Raw genomic sequence first — 21761 nt, forward strand, 5'->3', positions numbered from 1 at the left:
GTGCACTTGCCGTCTTCTGGGATCCCGCTGGCCGGTGGGACCCGCCGCCCAAAGGTCGTACAGACAAGCCGTCGTGGGCGCAGGATTCGGTCCACCGGTGTTGATGTCAGGGCCAGCATGGCAACAGTGCCACGCCGCACGGAGATCTCTGCGAGTACGGCATACTGGGACCATGCTTGCCTTTGGAAAGGGGTGGGAGCAGTCTTCACTGTAGCCACTCCCCTGTCCTATCCCTCTTGATGAGGACGTGGGGTTTTGCTGGAGTCGCGGGCCAACTCCCCAAGGCCGGCTTGTTGGGAAGTCGTCAGTCAGGAGTCGGTTTGTCCTGAAGTCGTCCCTGGGACTCGGCTGCGAGTGGTTAGTCGGTGGCTGAGGGAGTCCTGGATTAGGGGGTGTTCGGATGGCCGGACTATACCTTCAGCCGGACTCCTGGACTATGAAGATACAAGATTGAAGACTTCGTCCCGTGTCCGGAAGGGACTTTCCTTGGCGTGGAAGGCAAGCTTGCGATACGGATATGCAGATCTCCTACCATTGTAACCGACTTTGTGTAACCCTAACCCTCTCCGGTGTCTATATAAACCGGAGGGTTTTAGTCCCTAGGACAACATACAGAACAACAATCATACCATAGGCTAGCTTCTAGGGTTTAGCCTCTCTGATCTCGTGGTAGATCTACTCTTGTACTACCCATATCATCAATATTAATCAAGCAGGACGTAGGGTTTTACCTCCATCGAGAGGGCCCGAACCTAGGTAAAACTTTGTGTCCCTTGCCTCCTGTTACCATCCGGCCTAGACGCACAATTCGGGACCCCCTGCCCGAGATCCGCCGGTTTTGACACCGACATTGGTGCTTTCATTGAGAGTTCCTCTGTGTCGTCGCCATCAGGAAGGATGCCTCGCCCAGTCTTTAAAGACGGCACCGTTGCTAAGGGAGCTTTGGCTGTCGGCCAAACCCTCCGGCTAGGTGGTTTTCTTATGACCGCCTGTTCGGCTTCTGCACCGACGATGACCTCTCGGGCCATCGAAATCAATCTTCATGTCAGCTCGGAACTCGCCGAGCAGTTAGATCCAATGGAGCTCTCCTCCATAAATGAGCTCTTTGATCGCTTCACCGCCCTGGGAGTCGCTACGGATTACGACTAGATTGGGCCTAAACCCGATCCGAGAGAGATTAACTCTCCCCAAGTCACCCATCACGTTGCCGTGGTAGAGGGACAGCGCGGCGACCCTTCATCTATCTTAAGGACTCGTTACGTCCGGATTCCCGATCCCTCCAAGCCGGATACCCGCGAAGGGGAGGATATCACTCAAGACCTGAACTTGGAGTCAGGCAACGGACTGGATTCATTGGACAACATCCAGGAATCCAAATTTTCGAGTTCGGAAATTCCTCGGCCTCTGAGCCTTAGATGGGGTGAGGCTTCGGATTTAATTCCACCCACCCACCCGAACATTAGCGATCTATCCCAAATTAGGCAAGAGCCCGAAGAAACAGTACATCATTACTGGGCCAGATTCCTCCTGGTTATGAACAGGATAAAGGACTGCCGCGAGGAAGACGCAATCTCAATCTTTTGCAGTAATTGCACGGACAAGGGAATCCTCAACGCCATAAGTCACCGTGATATTACACGCTTCACTGACTTGGCGTCCATCGTATGAAAGTACTGTGTGATGGAAAGTTCCTAGAAAACCGAAATAAAATTTTGGGACGATCCGGCCCTGAATACAAACCCAGTCCGAAATAAAAGGGTGCATCATCGCCAGACACCTGGGTCAAACACCAAAAAGCAAAAACCCTCTACAGGGCATGGAACCGTATTGGAAGGATGGCTTAATGGACCCTGTAAAATTCACAGTACAGAGGACGCCACACCAACTCACAGCCTTAGAGCATGTTGGATACTCCGGCAGGTGGCCAAAAATGGCGAAAATCTCCTAATTCCGGAGACCACAGAAAGCCACCCCAGAGACACCAATACGGTATTAACAGTCTTCGAGACTTTCGCATCAAATAATATGCGAAAAAGGACACTCCGCAGCCTTGCCGAACTCTACCAAGTAGCAACAATAAACCCATGGAGTGACATAGCTATTACCTTTAACGCCAGTGATGAAACTAAATTCCGAACAGCCCGAGCACCAGCCGCATTGGTCCTCAGTCCAATAGTGGACGACTTTCGTCTTACCAAGGTACTCAAGGACGGCGGCAGTGGATTGAACCTCATTTATGAGGAAACTCTTCAAAAAATGGAAATAGACTAGAACCGCATTGAGCAAAGCAGCACAACCTTTAGAGGAATAATCCCCAGTCGGGAAGCGCATTGTACAGGAAAAATCACACTAGATGTGGTGTTCGGCACGCCGGATAATTACAGGTCCGAAGAGGTCACATTCCATGTGGCTCCGCTCAGCAGCGGTTATCACGCTCTGCTAGGGCGGGAAGCGTTTACAATATTCCAAGCAATACCCCATTACGGGTACATGAAGCTCAAGATGCCCGGGCCCAACGGGATCATCACTCTCGCTAGTGATCCGGACATAGCACTCCGCGCCGAAAACAAGACAGCCGCACTGGCCCTTAAGGCACTATCCAAAGCCCTAGCGGCTGAGGAACTGACTGTGCTGCGCTCCACGGTGAATAGAGACGACGTGGTACTCGACAAAAGATCCAAGTCCACCTTCTTTAAACCGGCGGACGAAATAGCCAAATTCCAGGTCCACCCAACGGACCTCAATAAAACAGCTTCCATCGGGGCACATTTAAACCCTGATGTAGATGCCGCACTGCGAGAGTTCCTACGAGAAAACTGGGACATTTTCGCCTGGCACCCTTCAGACATGCCAGGAATCCCACGCAGGCTGGCCGAGCACAGCTTAAATATCCTAAAAGAATTCAAACCTGTCAAGCAAGCTCTTCGGCATTTTTCCGAACCTAAGAGACAGGCCATGGGAGAAGAGCTAGCAAAGCTATTGGAGGCCGGATTCATCAGAGATATAAAACATCCGGACTGGCTAGCAAACCTGGTGATGGTACCAAAGAAGGACAAATCCTGGCGCCTGTGTGTTGATTTTAAGGACCTTAACAAGGCTTGCCCAAAGGATCCCTTCCCACTCCCCCGCATCGATCAAATTATCGACGCTACCGCAGGACACGATTCGTTGTGTTTCCTCGACACATATTCCGGCTACCATCAAATCAAGATGGCAGAACCAAACCAAGCCCCAACGGCATTCATCACACCATACGGCCCATTCTGTTTCAACACAATGCCCTCCGGGCTCAAAAACGCCGGCGCAACATATCAGCGCATGATTCAGACATGTCTGGCAAACCAGATCGGCAAAATAGTGGAGGCAAATGTAGATGATGTGGTCGTCAAAACAAGACATGTCGAATCTCTAGTAGACGACTTGAGGCTCACATTCGATAACCTCCGAACATACGACATCAAGCTCAACCCGGAAAAATGCGTTTTCGGCGTTCCAGCCGGAAAGCTCTTGGGCTTCATTGTATCCGGTAGAGGAATTGAAGCAAATCCAGCTAAGATCCGAGCTCTGTCGCAACTGGATATCCCAAAGGACCTCAAACAAATACAAAAGTTAACCGGATGCGTGGCGGCTCTAAGCAGCTTTATCTCCCGCTTGGGAGAAAAGGCCCTACCCCTTTACCGCCTCCTTCGGCGCAACGAAAACTTCAAATGGACGGATGCAGCCACGGCCGGACTCGACGAAATAAAAGCCATATTGGCAACAAATCCAGTCCTGGCCGCGCCAAACATTGGCGAACCAATGCTATTGTACATTGCAGCAACACATCAGGTTGTAAGCGCAGTGCTCGTCGTCGAACGAGAAATGGACGGACACAAATTCCCCCTTCAAAAGCTGGTCTATTATGTGTCCACTGTCCTCACTCCCTGCAAATCACGGTACCCGCATTATCAAAAGATTGCATACGCGGTATTCATGGCATCTCGGAAGCTACGACACTACTTTCAAGAGTGTTCAATCACAGTAGCCTCGGAAGTACCACTTAACGATATTATAAATAACCGTGACGCAACGGGCTGGGTTGCAAAATGGGCTATTGAGCTCCTCCTGTTCGACATAACTTATAAGCCACGGCGAGCCATCAAGTCGCAAGTCTTGGCCGACTTCGTCGCAGAATGGACGGAGGCCGAACTCCCTAAAGAGTACGACACATATTCAAATTGGATCATGCATTTCGAGATGCTGGCCGGACTGGGGGCTGGCGTCGTTTTGACGTCCCCCACAGGAGACACAGTTCAATACGTACTCCAGATTATGTACACAGTCTCCAACAATGCAGCCGAATATGAGGCCCTTTACATGGTCTCCGGATGGCAGTATCCATGGGCATTCAACGCCTAGAGGTGCGCGGGGACTCGAACCTCGCAATATCCCAAATAAATGGAGACTTGACGCCAAGGATCCAAAGATGGCATCTTACCACAACGTCGTCCTAAAAATGTTAGCTCGGTTCAAAGGGCTTGAATTTCACCACATAGCCCGGGAAAATAATCAGGCGGCAGATGTCCTGGCATGCATCGGCGCAAAACACGATGTAGTCCCCCCCAACATCTTCTTGGAAAGGCTGTTCAAGCCATCCGTAGTATGGGAAGGGGAGCCGCACAACACCAGCCCGGACCTAACCGCACTGCTCGACACCGAACATTCTGACACAATCGGCGACTCTGCCAATGAAATAACACCTTCAGCCCACGTAATAATGGCCGTCATCGCCCCGTGGACAGAACCATTCCTCGCCTACCTTATTAGGCAGGAACTCCCCGAGGACCAAAACGAGGCACGCTGCATAGTGCGGCGATCCAAAGCCTACAAAGTCCATGAGGGAGAGCTTTATAAGAAAAGCACTACCGGAGTCCTTCAAATGTGCATCTCCGAAGAGGAAGGGCGGAACCTCCTGGCTGAAATTCATGCCGGACTCGGCGGTCATCACCCTGCAGCTCGGTCCCTTGTGAGCAAGGCCTTCCGCACAGGCTTTTACTGGCCGACGGCCCGGGCAGACACCTAGGACTTAGTCCAACGATGCACCGGTTGCCAGCTCTTTGCAAACCAAAGCCATATGCCACCCACCGCCCTCCAAACTATCCCCATCACTTGTCCCTTCATGGTCTGGGGGCTTGATATGGTTGGACCCCTTAAAGGCGGAATCCACAAGCAAAAATACTTACTGGTCATGGTGGATAAGTTCACCAAATGGATAGAAGCCAAGCCTGTTAAGACGGCCGAATCCGGACCTGTGATAGACTTTATATCCGGGGTTGTACACTGTTACGGCGTCCCCCACAGCATCATCACTGATAATGGCACGAACTCTGTGGCCGACGAGGTAAAACTCTGGTGCAAAAACATGGGCATCAAGCTCGATTATGCTTCCGTCTATCACCCACAAACTAACGGCCAGGTCGAACGTGCAAATGGTCTTATCATGAGCGGCATTAAACCCATATTAGTGCGGTCCCTCACGGAATCTAACACGCACTGGGTAGAGGAGCTCGAATCCGTACTCTGGGGGCTGTGGACCACGCTGAATCGCACCACCGGATACACACCATTCTTTATGGTGTACGGCGCAGAGGCAGTTTTGCCTTGCGACATAATTCATGACTCACCTCGAGTGCGCATGTACAAAGAAAGAGAAGCCGAGCTCGATCGGCAGGACAGTTTGGACGCATTGGAGGAGGAGCGTGACGTGGCAAAAGCCCGTTCCGCATTCTATCAACAGCAGGCTCGAAGATACCAAAGCAGAGAAGTACGGGCCAAAAATTACAACGTTGGCGAATTAGTTCTATGCCTGCCGGATAAGAAAAGGACAAACTCAAGCCCAAGTGGGAAGGACCCTTCATAATTGACCAAGTCCTGACTGGTGGAGCGTACCGCCTGCGAAATGCATCGGATAACCGACTCGAGCCGAACCCATGGAACGTAGCCCGTCTCAGAAGATTCTATGCCTAGCACCGGACTCTGTGTTCGTTTCCTTCCTCTGTCCATTTTTTATACATACCTTCTGTCTTACATTACTCTTATTCTCTCTCTCTTATAACCTTTAAAAGCTCATAAAGTGACGCGCTATCCGCGCTCATTAAACCCGGGGGCTTCTTTAAACAGAAGGTTATTTATACCGGCTTCATGCCCAACACATGTGTCACACTTCCTCATGTACCTTTTATTCACCATTATATGCATCGATATGACTTAAGTTTTGGCCAAGCTGGGTTGCCTGGCTCCTGTGCTTACTCCTACGTTCCCGATTGTTCGGCTAGGTGGTAAAGGGAGCACCTCTGCGATTGTTACTGCCGGGTCAGCCGGACATGTACCTCAGACTGGGTGAAGCCGAAAGTTAGCGTTCTTAAGGGAATATTCGGTCGGTGAACTAAAGATGATCTTTTTTTATTTATCTACATGCCCCCAGATGTTTTTCCTGCGTTTCTTTTCGCAGCATGGACATGCACTTTAGGGCATGCCTCCCAGGGAAAGGAACCCCTAACGGAACTATTCTCCCAGGAAGATGTTTCTTACTAACCATGTAATATAACATAACTAGTCGGGCACTTGTCTGTTCACGCACTAATGACCCCTACGCCTGGTCTCCATGCATTCCCCGGTTCCTATGTAACCGCATGGGAATTCGGACACACTCCGGACCGTTAGGACCTGAGGCTGAAGCGAAAAGGTCGGCATGACAAATGATCTACAATCCGGCTAGAAGGCATTATAAATGTCAATTAAATTACATAGTCATTTTGACTGATTTTATTCCTCTTCAATACCATCTAACAGGCTGTCTAATTTACAGTCCTGCTGGGAATACTTTGCGGCCAACTCTACTTGGCCATATACTAAGCTTACAGGGATCTCCTTCCCATCGAGCCCTACAGGACCGACCTCGGCCATGTGGTTGGGGTCAGCCTTTGTGTACCGTGTCTTCACCATGGCTCAGACCTCCCTAGCGCCTTGACGGCAGGCCGAGATCTTCCACAATCGGAAGCGCCGCCGTGCTCCGTTTAGCTTCTCCGCAAGCTCTCCAAGATCTTCGGGCATGGAGATGGATGGCCACAGGGCCTAGGCGATGCCTTGCATCGCCTGCTGAACTCGATCGAGCAGCTGCGAGAGCTTGGGAAGAAGGTCACTCGTAGAACTGGGCATCTCCTCTACAGGACGACCTGTTAGCACACCTACAGACATTGCTCTGTTAGTCGACTTCCGCGCCGAACTTTCTTTCAAAGGTTCGTTCAAGCACTTACTAAATATGCCGCGCCGAAGCCGCTGATTCTCCTTCACGGAGTCTGACAGCTGGGCATGAACATCTTTCAGCTCGACGCCCAGCTTGGTGTTGGCATCTTGGAGATCGTTCTTCTCCCGCCTCACCTTTGTCAACACCTTCTCACCAGCCTTTAGCTGGCGTAGGAGGTGTTGTCTTTCCGGATTCAATCTGGTGCCATCTGCAAATTCATTTGTCAGATTCGCACCCATGCCGTGCTTCGCAAAATACTTATCTTTCGAAGTGTATATTGCCAGAGGGGGTCTCCTTAGGCTCCCCTGCTGCGGCCAGTGCGGCCTCAAGTTGGGCTTTGCACTCTTCCAGCTCCTTGGACAGTAGGGAATTCTTTTCTATAAGAACCTGCACAACAAATGATCCTTAAATCAGTTATTCTAATTGTTTCAAGTCTCGGGGGCTACTGGTATATATATATATATAATTACCATTATTTTCTTACCCATATGTCTTTTACATATTGCTCTATGGCTCTGGCTAGACCATTTTGAGCGGCACGGAGGTACACATCTCCTGAATTGAAGGCATCTGACACCCCTTGGGAGAAACAAGCGTCACATAGAATTGTCCGGCGACGCCTGTGGTTCATGGCACTCTCCACCTCAGAGTTGGTGGCAGACAACCCGTCCACATCCTCCGTCGGAGGAGCGTCTGGCGCGCGCCTTGCGTTCGCCTCCGCCTCCGGACCAGGCTTTGGAGCCTGGCTGGTGGAGGCGCGATTGGCAGCCTCTCCGGATATACTCCGGCGAGGTCTCTTTGTCCTGAAGAGAGCACGAGTGTCAATGTGCCTCGAAGGTATAACACCTGGGATAGGGGGCACGCCATACCTTTGCGCCGACGCCTCGGTCCGGACTGCACTTCTTTTCTGCCCACGGGGCCCTGCGGCCCCTCGTTGGCTTGTCACCGCAGGTTCGGCCTTCCGCCTCAAAAACCTCCCCTGCAAAGTTCGGTTGTAATCAGGAAACTGAAAACACGAGAGGGAAGACACCTATTCGGGGTACTGGGACTTCGATCTCAGTTACCTAGGAGGCTGGAATTAGCCCTGGGTAATCGGTCGTAATGGCCACCAAGGCGTTGTCCATGCTCAATTGATGGAACACTCCATCAATCAGCTCCACAGATATGTCCGGATCCTCTTGAGAGGCCGGGTCGAGGGACCGTCCTGGGTCCTCGGGTTGTGGAGGAGGGGTGCTTATCTCCTTAATAGCCCGGCACAGTTCCTGCGTTGAAGTCGTCAGACTGAATATTTAACAATGGGAATACAAAACGGATGGGCAAGTAAATGCGACCACTTACCCAGCTTGGGGGATTGTGCATAGAGAATCCGCCCTGTGGGTTGACGCGGAGAAATTCCTCCTCTTCTCCCTTATACAAAGTGGACAAGATCTTTAGTAGAGCGGCAGCTGAATCCGGCCCCTTACGGCCGTAGCGGGTGGCGTCATCCTCCCCGTTGAAGTCCCACATGGGGTGGCTTCTATACTGAAGCGGCTGCACCCCCCGCATGATGCATTCAGCGATAACCCCGATCATGGTTAGTCCGGAATGGGATAACAATCTTATTAGGCCCATCAGGTCAATGATGTTCCTGTCACTTTCCCTCTGAGGGCTCCGTGGATGCCAGCTTAGGCGCTTCTTTAAGGGAGCACTGTCGAATTCAGGGAGGCCGATCCGGACAGGATCCGGCAGCGGGACGTCTTCTATATAGAACCATTCCGAGGGCCAGTCTTCGGACGCCTTCTTTGGGGTTCCGGACAGATATCCGGTCCCGGCGATGCACCACACTTCGGCTCTGCCCACTTGATACATTGACCCCTCCTTAGAGCGGGGCACAAGGCAGAATAACCATTTCCATAGCCCGAAATGGGCCTCGACGCCCAAAAACAGCTCGCAGAGGGCTACGTAGCCCGCGATATGATATACGGAGGCTGGCGTGAGATTGTGTAGCTGGAGACCGTAGAACTCCAGCAGCCCCCAGAGGAATGGATGGATTGGAAACCCGAGCCCCCTTATTAGATAAGGGACAAGGCATACCCGCTCTCCTTTGGAGGGATTGGGGGCACTCTCCGCTTGCTTTCCGCCGTTATAGACGGCAAGACCGGCTTGAACCGGGACCATGTAGGCCAAGGGGAGGAATTCCTTGGTCTGGAGCGTCACTAGCTCGCTATGCGGGACAGAGCATCTCTCCCAGTACCCAGGCTGAGGGCTGGAAGGGTGAGAGGAGGAGTTGCGATGGCTAGCCATGGTGGAATGGACCTTTGTCGGATGCGCTCTGATGAACACTCGCGAAGGGGGGAAGATGTGGTTTGGATCTAAATCCTCGTCCCCTTAAATAGGGCAGCTCATTTGCGTGGCTAGGTGTGTGAATGTAAAAACACTCAGACTTTTCATATTCGTTTGACACGTGGGAAGCGTCCATTATTGGACTTCATTCAACAGGTACACGGAATTTGGGGGAGAACCCGCCTTGCAATGCCGAAGACAATCTACGCGCCGGACTCATCGTCATTGAAGCCTGGTTCGGGGGCTACTGAGGGAGTCCTGGATTAGGGGGTGTTCGGATAGCCGGACTATACCTTCAGCCGGACTCCTGGACTATGAAGATACAAGATTGAAGACTTCGTCCCGTGTCCGGAAGGGACTTTCCTTGGCGTGGAAGGCAAGCTTGCGATACGGATATGCAGATCTCCTACCATCGTAACCGACTTTGTGTAACCCTAACCCTCTCCGGTGTCTATATAAACCAGAGGGTTTTAGTCCGTAGGACAACATACAGAACAACAATCATACCATAGGCTAGCTTCTAGGGTTTAGCCTCTCTGATCTTGTGGTAGATCTACTCTTGTACTACCCATATCATCAATATTAATCAAGCAGGACATAGGGTTTTACCTCCATCGAGAGGGCCCGAACCTGGGTAAAACTTTGTGTCCCTTGCCTCCTGTTACCATCCGGCCTAGACGCACAGTTCGGGACCCCCTACCCGAGATCCGCCGGTTTTGACACCGACAGTGGCCTTGCCGCCGACTCCTCAGAAGGCGGCTCTTTGTCCGGGGGTCTTGAGGGGCGCAGCCTGCCCCGATGTCTTGAAAGGTTCTGGGACTCGGGTTAGCCTACCCGTGGCCCATTACTCCGACACTATGGTTCATATGAATACACTGTCATGTCTTTTGGCCTCGTCAACGCTCCTCCGACTTTCTCTCGCATGATGAACTTCATCTTCAACGCCTACACAAATGACTTCGTCTTGGTCTACCTCGATGACATTCTGGTCTTTTCGAAGAACAAGGAAGATCATGCCAAGCACTTGCGTTTGGTGCTCGATAAGCTCAGGGAACATCAGTTCTACGCCAAGTTCTCAAAGTGCGAGTTTTGGCTCGATGAGGTTCTTTATCTTGGGCATATCATCTCTGCTAAGGGCATAGCGGTGAATCCTGAGAAGGTGTCTGCAATTGTGAATTGGGAACCACCTCAGAACGTGAAGAAACTCTGCAGCTTCCTTGGTCTCGCAAGCTACTGTCGAAGGTTCGTTGAGAACTTTTCAAAGATTGCGAAGCCCCTTTCAAACCTTCTCCAGAAGCACGTCAAGTACGTTTGGTCTCCGGAATGTGACATCGCTTTCAACCCTTTGAAAGAGAAATTGGTCGCTGCTCCAGTTCTGACTCCTCCTGATGAATCCAAACCGTTCGAGGTCTTCTGCAATGCCTCTCTTCAAGGTCTTGGTGCAGTGTTGATGCAAGAGAAGGAAGTCTTGGCTTATACCTCTCGCCAGTTGAAGCCCAACGAGAAGAACTACCCCACTCATGACCTCGAGTTGGCGGCAGTTGTGCATGCTCTTTTGACTTGGAGACATCTCTTATTGGGAAGAAAAGTGGACATCTTCACTGACCACAAGAGTCTCAAGTACATCTTCACTCAGCCTAATCTCAACCTCAGGCAGACTGTTGGGTCGAAATGATTCAAGAGTATAATCCGAGTATCAAGTATACTCCAGGCAAGGCCAATGTGATTGCTGACGCTTTGAGCAGGAAGGCGTACTGCAACAGTCCGATTCTCAAGCCTTACCAACCCAAGCTTTGTGAAGCTTTCCGCAAACTCAATTTGCAAGTTGTTCCTCAAGGTTTCCTCGCCAACCTTCAAGTCTCTCCTACTTTGGAAGATCAAATTCGCGAGGCTCAACTTCTTGATGCTATGGTGAAGAAGGTGAAGATTGGGATTGCCAAGAGTCAACCCAAGTACAAGTGCTATCGCCTTGATGACAAGGATACTCTCTTCTTCGAGGATCGTATTGTTGTGCCTAAAGGTGACCTTCGTAAAGTTATTATGAACGAGGCTCACAATTCACTCCTCTCCATCCACCCTGGGAGTACGAAGATGTATCAGGACCTCAAGCAGGCTTATTGGTGGACTCGAATGAAGCGCGAGATTGCTAAATTCGTGAATGAATGTGATGTCTGTAGAAGAGTGAAGGCAGAACACCAAAGGCCAGCTGGTCTCCTCCAACCTCTTGCCATTCCAGAATGGAAGTTTGACCACATTGAGATGGACATCGTGATTGGGTTTCCAAAGTCCAAGCATGGCAATGATGCTATATTCGTTGTCATCGACAAACTCACTAAAGTGGCTCACTTTCTGCCTATCAAAGAGTCTATCACTGCAGCTCAATTGGCGGAGCTTTATACCTCTCGGATTGTCTCTTTGCACGGCATTCCATAGGTGATCTCTTCAGACCGTGGCAGCATCTTTACCTCCAAGTTTTGGGATTCTTTTCAGAAGGCCATGGGCACCAACATCCGCTTCAGCACAGCTTTCCATCCTCAAACTAGCGGTCAAGTCGAGCGTGTCAATCAGATTCTTGAAGATATGCTCAGGGCTTGCGTTATCTCCTTCGGTATGAAGTGGGAGGATTGTCTTCCATATGCCAAATTCTCCTACAACAACAGTTTTCAAGCAAGTTCGGGCAAGGCCCCATTCGAAATTCTGTATGGCAGGGAGTGTCGTACTCCTCTTAACTGGTCAGAGACCGGTGAACGTCAACTTCTTGGAAATGACTTGATCACAGAGGCAGAGGAAATGTGCAAAGTCATTCGTGATAACCTCAAAGCAGCGCAATCGCGTCAGAAGAGCTACTATGATAGTAAGCATCGTGACTTGGCTTTCGAGATCGGAGACCATGTTTACCTCCGGGTCTCTCCAATGAAAGGTACTCGTCGCTTCGGTATCAAAGGGAAGCTTGCCCCTAGATACGTGGGTCCTTTCAAGATCGTCAGCAAGAGAGGCGATCTCGCCTATCAACTCGAGCTTCCTCCCAACTTTGCAAATGTGCACGATGTGTTCCATGTCTCTCAGCTCCGCAAGTGCATCAAGACCCCTGACCGCACCGTCAACTTCGAAGACATTGCTCTCCAAGAAGACCTTTCTTATCGTCAGCACCCCGTGGCTATTCTTGAAGAGACTAAACGCAAGACTCGCAATAAGTCAATCAAATTCCTCAAAGTCAAGTGGACATACCTGGGAACGCGAGGATCACCTCCGTTCTGAGTACCCGGTGTTCTTCCAGTCCTAGATCTCGGGACGAGATCCTTTCGTAGTGTTGGAGTGTTGTAACACCCCGGATGTAATTTACCTTAAATGTATCCCAACTCTTGCCATTTCCGGCGCTAAGTTATTTTATTTCCTCGGGTTCGGGTTTTTGTCTCTGTGTGTTGTTGTCGTTGTCATGCATCTCATATCATGTCATCATGTGCATTGCATTTGCATACGTGTTCGTCTCATGCATCCGAGCATTTTCCCCGTTGTCTGTTTTGCATTCCGGCGCTCCTATCCCCTCCGGTGGTCCTTTCTACCTCTTTTCGTGTGTGGGGGGTTAAACATTTTCAGATTGGACCAAGACTTGCCAAGCGGTCTTGGTTTACTACCGGTAGACCGCCTGTCAAGTTTTGTACCATTTGGACTTCGTTTGATACTCCAACGGTTAACCGACGGACCAAGAAGGACTCGTGTGTGTTGCAGCCCAACACCCTTCCAATTTGGCCCAAAACCCACCTAAACCCTCTCCATCGTCTCGGTCGTACGATCACGATCGCGTGGCCGAAAACCGCAACTCATTTGGACTCTCCTAGCTCCTCCTATGTATAAAAAGGCACTCTCCCCCGAAAATCCGGATCAAATCCTACCCCCAAACCCTAGACCTTTCGTCCTCAGCGCGCCGGACATCACCGCCGCCCCAACCGCAGCGCGCCACGTGGCGGGGGCGCCAACTTCACCGCCGCGGGCCCGAGAGCCCATCTCCGGCCCTCCCCGCCGCCATTCCGGGCCGAGGCGCCTCGCCGCCCGCGCCGCCCCTCGCCTCCATCTCCGGCGGCCCGAGCCACCGCGCCGCAGCACGCCAACGCCGGCGGCCGCCTCGCCCCTCGTTGTCCGGAGCCGAGCTCCACCGCGGCCGCGCCGCCCCTCACCGCTCCTCCGGCGTCCTCCTCATCTCCTCGCCCCGGCTGGCCTCCTCCTACGCCCTACTCCGGCCGGCGTGCCTCGCCAAGTCCGGCGACGAACCCCGACGACTCCGGCGCTACAGTGACTTCCAGCCATCCTTGAACTGCGTGCACGCCGGATCAGATCCAGATCCGAGCTACAGTAAACCCTAGAGGGTTGACTTTTTCCCTCTCTCTAGTAATTTTTCTTGCAACTTCATCATGCCGTAACTCCGCATCCCTATCTCCGATTTGAGCGTGTAGCATATGAAAATGTTCGTCTCAGAGAGTACATCATTTCATCTCATTGCATCATTTTCATTTGAGCTCATCTTGATGCCCAAAATGGTGTTGGAAGAGAGCTATTTGAGATAATTGTCAGATCTGCTGCATCAAATAGCTATTTGTCATTTTTGCCATGATTAATGTGTGCATGATATGCTCCTGAGCTCTACATGTGTTTTGTTATATGCCATGCCATCTTTACAGAGGTGCTTACCATGTATTTTTTTGACATGTGTGGTGACTAGCACAAGCTTGCAAAGTAGGGCATTCGTTAATGCTGATTTCAGGGACTTAGAATTTCTCTAAGTCCTTGATCTGTTTTTGTCAATATGCCATATGTTCATGTTGTTTCCTAGTGATCCGTGCCTCTTTTGAGGATGATCAGTAAGGATGATTTGTTAATATTGTGGTGCTCTATCCATCCATGTCTTTGTTTGAAATTATGGAGCACCCTAGCTTGAGTCAATAGAGCTCTACTTTCGCTATTTCGTGATTCCTCGCAGATTGTTGACTTGTTAGCGATTTTGCCGAGGATGTTGCTAGTGATCCGTGCATGCTATGTTGTTGTTCTTGCCATGCTTCTATGATATGTATTCTTGATGGATGTATGCTTAGTTTGTCATGCCATGCTCTGTAGCGAGTGCATCAAGCTCGTGAACATGCCTACTCGTTAACAGATTGCATGCTCCAGTTTTTCTCTAAGTCTGTAACCTGATTATGTTTTTGCCATGTTCACATGCTTGCAATTGTATTTTCTGATCCCTTTTGGCTCAAGGTCACTAAGGGACTTTTCTTAAGTGCCTTGAGTAGCTTCATGTCATGCCTTCATTTGCCTTGTTAAGTTCTTGTAGAATATAGTTTTCATGCTCCAAAGTGTGCTACCTGATGTTAAATTCCAGACTTGTGTTAATTTCACTAAGTCTGAAACCTGTTTATCATTTGCATTTTTGCCATGCTTGTTTGATCCTGTTACTGGATGAATTTGCTGTAGCTCAGTGTTCATCTTTTGTCAATCATCATGAATGGATCCCTGCCATGTATTTTGTTGCTATGTTTGAGTGCTGTAGCATAATTATCTTGATGCATTTAGATGACTACTTGCTGTTTATCGCAGACCGGTGCCATATTTGTTTTGCTTGCCATTTCCAAACCGTGCATCCGATTCCGGTGATCCTTATATCGATTTCAACCGAAATCACCTCACCTTTCCAGTGGCACACTTGGATCTCCAAGTTGAGGCCAGGGTCAATCATTCCTTGTCAAATCTTGCATATGCATCACATATCGCATCCCGCATAGCATACCATGTTTGCATCATATTTGTTTGAGCTTTGCACGTGGTTGATTGTGTTTCTTTTGCTTGTTTTTCTTGTTTGGGTAGAGCCGGGAGACGAGTTCGCTAGCGAGGAGCCCGTTGAGTTTGCTTACGAGGATCAAGTCAACTCTGACAACTTTGCAGGCAAGATGATCATACCCTCAAAATCACTTCTATCTTTGCTTGCTAGATGCTCGCTCTTTTGCTATGCCTACGCTATGATGCCTACCACTTGCTTATCATGCCTCCCAAATTGCCTTGTCAAACCTCTAACCCACCATGTCCTAGCAAACCGTTGATTGGCTATGTTACCGCTTTGCTCAGCCCCTCTTATAGCGTTGCTAGTTGCAGGTGAAGATTGGAGATCATTCCTTGTTGGAACATTGTTTATTGTTGGGATATCACCATATTATCTTGTTATCTTCATGCATCTATATACTTGGTAAAGGGTGGAAGGCTCGGTCTTTTGCCTAGTGTTTTGTTCCACTCTTGCCGCCCTAGTTTCCGTCATATCGGTGTTATGTTCCCGGATTTTGCGTTCCTTACACGGTTGGGTGATTATGGGAACCCCTTGACACTTTGCCTTGAATAAAACTCCTCCAACAATGCCCAACCTTGGTTTTACCATTTGCCACCTAGCCTATTTTTCCCTTGGGTTTCCGGAGCCCAAGGGTCATCTTATTTAACCCCCCCGGGCCAGTGCTCCTCTGAGCGTTGGTCCAAACAGAGCGACTTGCCATTCCACCTCAGGGAAACTTGAGGGTTGGTTTTAGTTGTACGTAGTGTTCATCCGAGTGTGCCCTGAGAACGAGATATGTGCAGCTCCTATCGGGATTTGTTGGCACATTCGGGCGGTGTTGCTGGATTTGTTTTACCATTGTCGAAGTTGTCTTGTAGAACCGGGATGCCGAGTCTGATCGAAATGTCTCGGGAGAAGGTATATCCTTCGTTGACCGTGAGAGCTTGTGATGGGCTAAGTTGGGACTCCCCTGCAGGGATTTGAACTTTCGAAAGTTGTGCCCGCGGTTATGGGCAGATGGGAATTTGTTAATGTCCGGTTGTAGATAACATGAACCTTAACTTAATTAAAATGAATCAACCGCGTGTGTAACCGTGATGGTCTCTTCTCGGCGGAGTCCGGGAAGTGAACACGGTGTTGGAGTAATGTTTGCCGTAGGTTGTTCTATAGTTCTTCGTTCGTGCTTTGCCTTCTCTTCTCGCTCTTTTTTGCGAACAGGTTAGCCACCATATATGCTAGTCGCTTGCTGCAGCTCCACATATTACCTTGCCTTACCTATAAGCTTAAATAGTCTTGATCGCGAGGGTGCGAGATTGCTGAGTCCCCGTGGCTCACAGATTACTTCCAAACCAGATGCAGGGCCCGATGACTCCGTTCCAGATGATTCACTTGAGCTCAAGTGCGAGTTCGACGAAGACTCACGCCGTTACTATGTATCCTTCCTTGATGATCAGTAGAGGTGCCCAGTTGGGGCGATCAGGGACCATGTCGCAATGTTGGGGTTGATCTTTTATTTTGGTACCGTAGTCGGACCATGAGTGTATTGGATGTTTGTACTGCTATTCATGTATTTGTGTGACGTGGCAAGTGTAAGCTAACTATGTATTCCTTTTCCCCTATTATTATTTATTTACATGGGTTGTTGTGAAGATTACCTCGCTTGCGACACTGCTTTCAATGCGGTTATGCCTCTAAGTCGTGCTTCGACACGTAGGAGATATAGCCGCATCGAGGGCGTTACACTCATCTACCAAGTATCTAGGTTAGTTCTGCTTCAGTGACCGTTCCCCTCATTACAGAAGCACTTCGTCTCGGGTTTGGGTTCAACCTTGGGTTTCTTCACAAGAGCAGCAACTGATTTGCCTTTTCATGAAGTATCCCTTGTTTCCCTTGCCCTTCTTGAAACTAGTGGTTTAACCATCAACAATTGATGCTCCTACTTGATTTCTACTTTCGCGGTGTCAAACATCGCGAGTTGCTCAAGGATCATCATGTCTATCTCTGATATGTTATAGTTCATCACGAAGCTCCAATAGTTTGGTGGCAGTGACTATGGAGAACCATCACTATCTCATCTGGAAGGTTAACTCCCACTCGATTCAAGCGATTGTAGTACTCAGACAATCTGAGCACATGCTCAACGATTGAGCTTTTCTCCCTTAGTTTGTAGGCTTAAGAAACTTGTCAGAGGTCTCATACCTCTTGAGGTGGGCACTAGTCTGAAATTCCAATTTCAGTCTTTGGAACATCTCATATGTTCTGCGACGTTTCAAAAACGTCTTTGGTGCCACAATTCTAAACCGTTAGTATTACGCACTGAACTATCACGTAGTCATCAAAACATGTATGTCAGATGTTTCCCAACATCTACAGACGATGCTCGAGGTTCAACACACTGAGCGGTGCATTAAGGACATAACCCTTCTGTGCAGCAATGAGGACAATCCTCAGTTCACGGACCCAGTCCGCATAATTGCTACTGTCAATCTCAACTAAATTTTGTCTAGGAACATATCTAAAACAGTAGAACCAAAGCGTGAGCTACGACATAATTTTTAAAGACCTTTTGACTATGTTCATGATAATTAAGTTCATCTAATCAAATTATTTAATGAAATCCCACTCAGATAGACATCCCTCTAGTCATCTAAGTGATACATGATCCGAGTCAACTAGGCCGTGTCCGATCATCACGTGAGACGGACTAGTCATCATCGGTGAACATCTTCATGTTGATCGTATCCACTATATGACTCATGTTCGACCTTTCGGTCTTCCGTGTTCTGAGGCCATGTCTGTACATGCTAGGCTCATCAAGTTAACCTAAGTGTATTGCGTGTGTAAATCTGGCTTACACCCGTTGTATGTGAACGTTAGAACCTATCACACCCGATCATCACGTGGTGCTTCGGAACAACGGACCTTAGCAACGGTGCACAGTTAGGGGGAACACAATTCTTGATATTTTAATGAGGGATCATCTTATTTATGCTACCATCGTTCTAAGCAAATAAGATGTAAAAACATGACAAACATCACATGCAAATCATAAAGTGACATGATATGGCCAATATCATCTTGCGCCTTTGATCTCCATCTTCGAGGCGCGACATGAACACCAACGTCACAGGCATGACACCATGATCTCCATCATCATGATCTCCATCATCGTGTCTTCATGAAGTTGCCTCGCCAACTATTACTTCTACTACTATGGCTAACGGTTAGCAATAAAGTAAAGTAATTACATGGCGTTTTCATTGACACACAGGTCATAAATAAATTAAGACAACTCCTATGGCTCCTGCCGGTTGTCATACTCATCGACATGCAAGTCATGATTCCTATTACAAGAACATGATCAATCTCATACATCACATATATCATTCATCACATCCTTTTGGCCATATCACATCACAAAGCAAACCCTGCAAAAACAAGTTAGACGTCCTCTAATTGTTGTTGTATGTTTTACGTGGCTGCTATGGGTTTCTAGCAAGAACGTTTCTTACCTACGCAAAACCACAATAGTGATATGCCAATTGCTATTTACCCTTCATAAGGACCCTTTTCATCGAATCCGATCCGACTAAAGTGGGAGAGACAGACACCCGCCAGCCACCTTATGCATCGAGTGTATGTCAGTTGGTGGAACCAGTCTCACGTAAGCGTATGTGTAAGGTCGGTCCGGGCCGCTTCATCCCACAATGCCGCCGGATCAAGATAAGACTAGTAACGCTAAGCAAATTGAACAAATCATCGCCCACAACTACTTTGTGTTCTACTCGTGCATAGAATCTACGCATAGACCTAGCTCATGATGCCACTGTTGGGGACTGTTGCGGAAATTAAAAAATTTCCTACGTGTCATCAAGATCAATCTAGGAGATGCTAGCAACGCGAGAGAGGTAGTGCATCTTCATACCCTTGAAGATCGCGATGCGGAAGCGTTACAAGAACGTGGATGAAGGAGTCGTACTCGTAGCGATTCAGATCGTGGTTGATTCCGATCTAAGCGCCGAACAGTGGCGCCTCCGCGTTCAACACACGTACAGCCCGGGGACGTCTCCTCCTTCTTGATCCAGCAAGGGGAGAGGAGAAGTTGAGGGAGAGCTCCGACAGCACGACGGCGTGGTGGTGGAGCTTGCAGTTCTCCGGCAGGGCTTCACCAAGCACTACGGAGGAGGAGGAGGTGTTGGGGAGGGAGAGGGCTGCGCCAGGGGAAGGGGTGCCGCTGCCCTCTCTCTCCCTCACTATATATAGGGGGAAGCGGGGTGGAGGAGGCGCCCTAGGGTTCCCTAGGGGAGGGGCGGCGGCCACAGGGAAAGCCCTAGATGGGTTTGGGCGCCCCCACCCCTAGGAAACTTGCCCCCCAAGCCGGGAGGGGTGACTGCCCTAGGGGATGCGCCCCCACCTCTCCGAGTTATGTGAGATGGGGTGGGAGGGGCGCATAGCCCCTTAGTGGGCTGGTGTGCCCCTTCCCTTTGGCCCATAAGGCCCCCAACGCTTGCCGGGGCCTCCAAAACCACTTTTGAACACGCTGGTCGTCACCCGGTACCCCCGAAACAATTCCGGACTCCAATACCCTTCGTCCAATATATCGATCTTCACCTCCGGACCATTCCGGAACTCCTCGTCACGTGCGGGATCTCATCCGGGACTTCGAACAACCTTCGGTAACCACATACTATTTCCCATAACAACTCTAGCGTCACCAAACCGTAAGTGTGTAGACCCTACGGGTTCGGGAACCATGCAGACATGACCGAGACATCTCTCCGGCCAATAACCAATAGCGGGATCTGGATATCCATATTGGCTCCCACATGTTCCATGATGATCTCATCGGATGAACCACGATGTCGGAGATTCAATCAATGCCGTATACAATTCCCTTTGTCTATCGGTATGTTACTTGCCTGAGATTCGATCGTCGGTATCCCCATACCTCGTTCAATCTCGTTACCGGCAAGTATCTTTACTCGTTCCGTAACGCATGATCCCGTGGCTAACTCATTGGTCACATTGAGCTCATTATGATGATGCATTACCGAGTGGGCCCAGAGATACCTCTCCGTCACACGGAGTGACAAATCCCAGTCTTGATTCGTGCCAACTCAACAGACACTTTTGGAGATACCCGTAGTGTGCCTTTATAGCCATCCAGTTACGTTGTGACGTTTGGCACACCCAAAACATTCCTACGGTATCCGGAAGTTGCACAATCTCATGATCTAAGGAAATGGTACTTGACATTGAAAGACTACATCACAGTTTATCTCGAGCTTATGAGCAAGAACATTAAAGTCCGGGCGTCTTGCGACCTGAGGCTGGTCGACCAGTGCACCAGATTAATTACGGTATTCAGTGAGCAAAACAGGGCCTAGGATTTCCAATTCTGAAGATTCCACTCGGTATGCTCCGCAGACTGCTCACTTCAAAAGGCGAAGCGAGATCGAGGGATCCGCATACCTTAGGGATGATCGCCTGATGATTGAATGCACTGTCACTATTTTCGAGAAGCCACGTGTTACCAAAACTAGCGGAACCAAATCGCTGCCCAAACTCGACAGGCCACCATCTGACATGGCTCAGCATGTTGGCAAGCTACTGGAAGAAAAGGAGGGATTGGATGTCAGTTTCATTGTTCGGAGGAGAGACCATTGAAGCGCATAGGCTCGTTCTCGCTATGCGGTAGCCTGTTCTTAAGGCGGAGCTCTACGGGCCAATGAGGGAGGCGAGGCCGGGGCAGTGAATTACCATCAAGGACACGCAGCCTGCCGTTTTCAAGGCCCTGCTCCATTTCATCTGCACCGATTCTTTGCATGGCGGTGAGGACTTCGAGGGAGAAGACAATACTGAGAAGATCCGGCTTTTACTGGTGGCTGTGGACAGATATGCCATGGAGAGGCTCAAGATGATTTGCCAAAGCATCCTTTGTGAGGATCTGAATGTGGACCCCGTGGCAACCACATTGGCTTTAGCTGACTAATATAACTGTGACAAGCTTAAGGATGCTTGCCTTGAATTTATGAAAATATCAGATGACAATGCTATGGACGCCATGGTGGCAAGCCAAGGCTTCAGTTTTTTAAATAGATGATTAATACCTTTTCCAAATGCTTGACTTACATTTTTTAACAACATTATCAACTTTCTTCATACACATTGTATTTTGTATGTATGCATTTTTTGCATACATGAGAGATATTTTTCTACACGTATCTTTTATGAGAAATGAGAAATGTAGATATTTTTTTGCATAGAAAAATATCTCTCATATATGCGAAAAATGAGAAAAATGAAGAAAAATATCTTTCTTCATACACATATTTAGCATTTTACAAA

The 21761-nt window shown here is 49.4% G+C and overlaps 1 pseudogene; it reads left to right on the forward strand.

Annotated features, from left to right (window-relative positions):
- LOC125507487 overlaps nt 1-21516 on the forward strand; it is a 31194-nt pseudogene extending 9678 nt beyond the window's left edge.
- The last annotated feature ends 245 nt before the right edge of the window (nt 21517-21761 follow it).

The sequence above is a fragment of the Triticum urartu genome, chromosome 5 (assembly GCF_003073215.2).
Source record: "Triticum urartu cultivar G1812 chromosome 5, Tu2.1, whole genome shotgun sequence".
In the NCBI taxonomy this organism is placed as follows: Eukaryota; Viridiplantae; Streptophyta; class Magnoliopsida; order Poales; family Poaceae; genus Triticum; species Triticum urartu.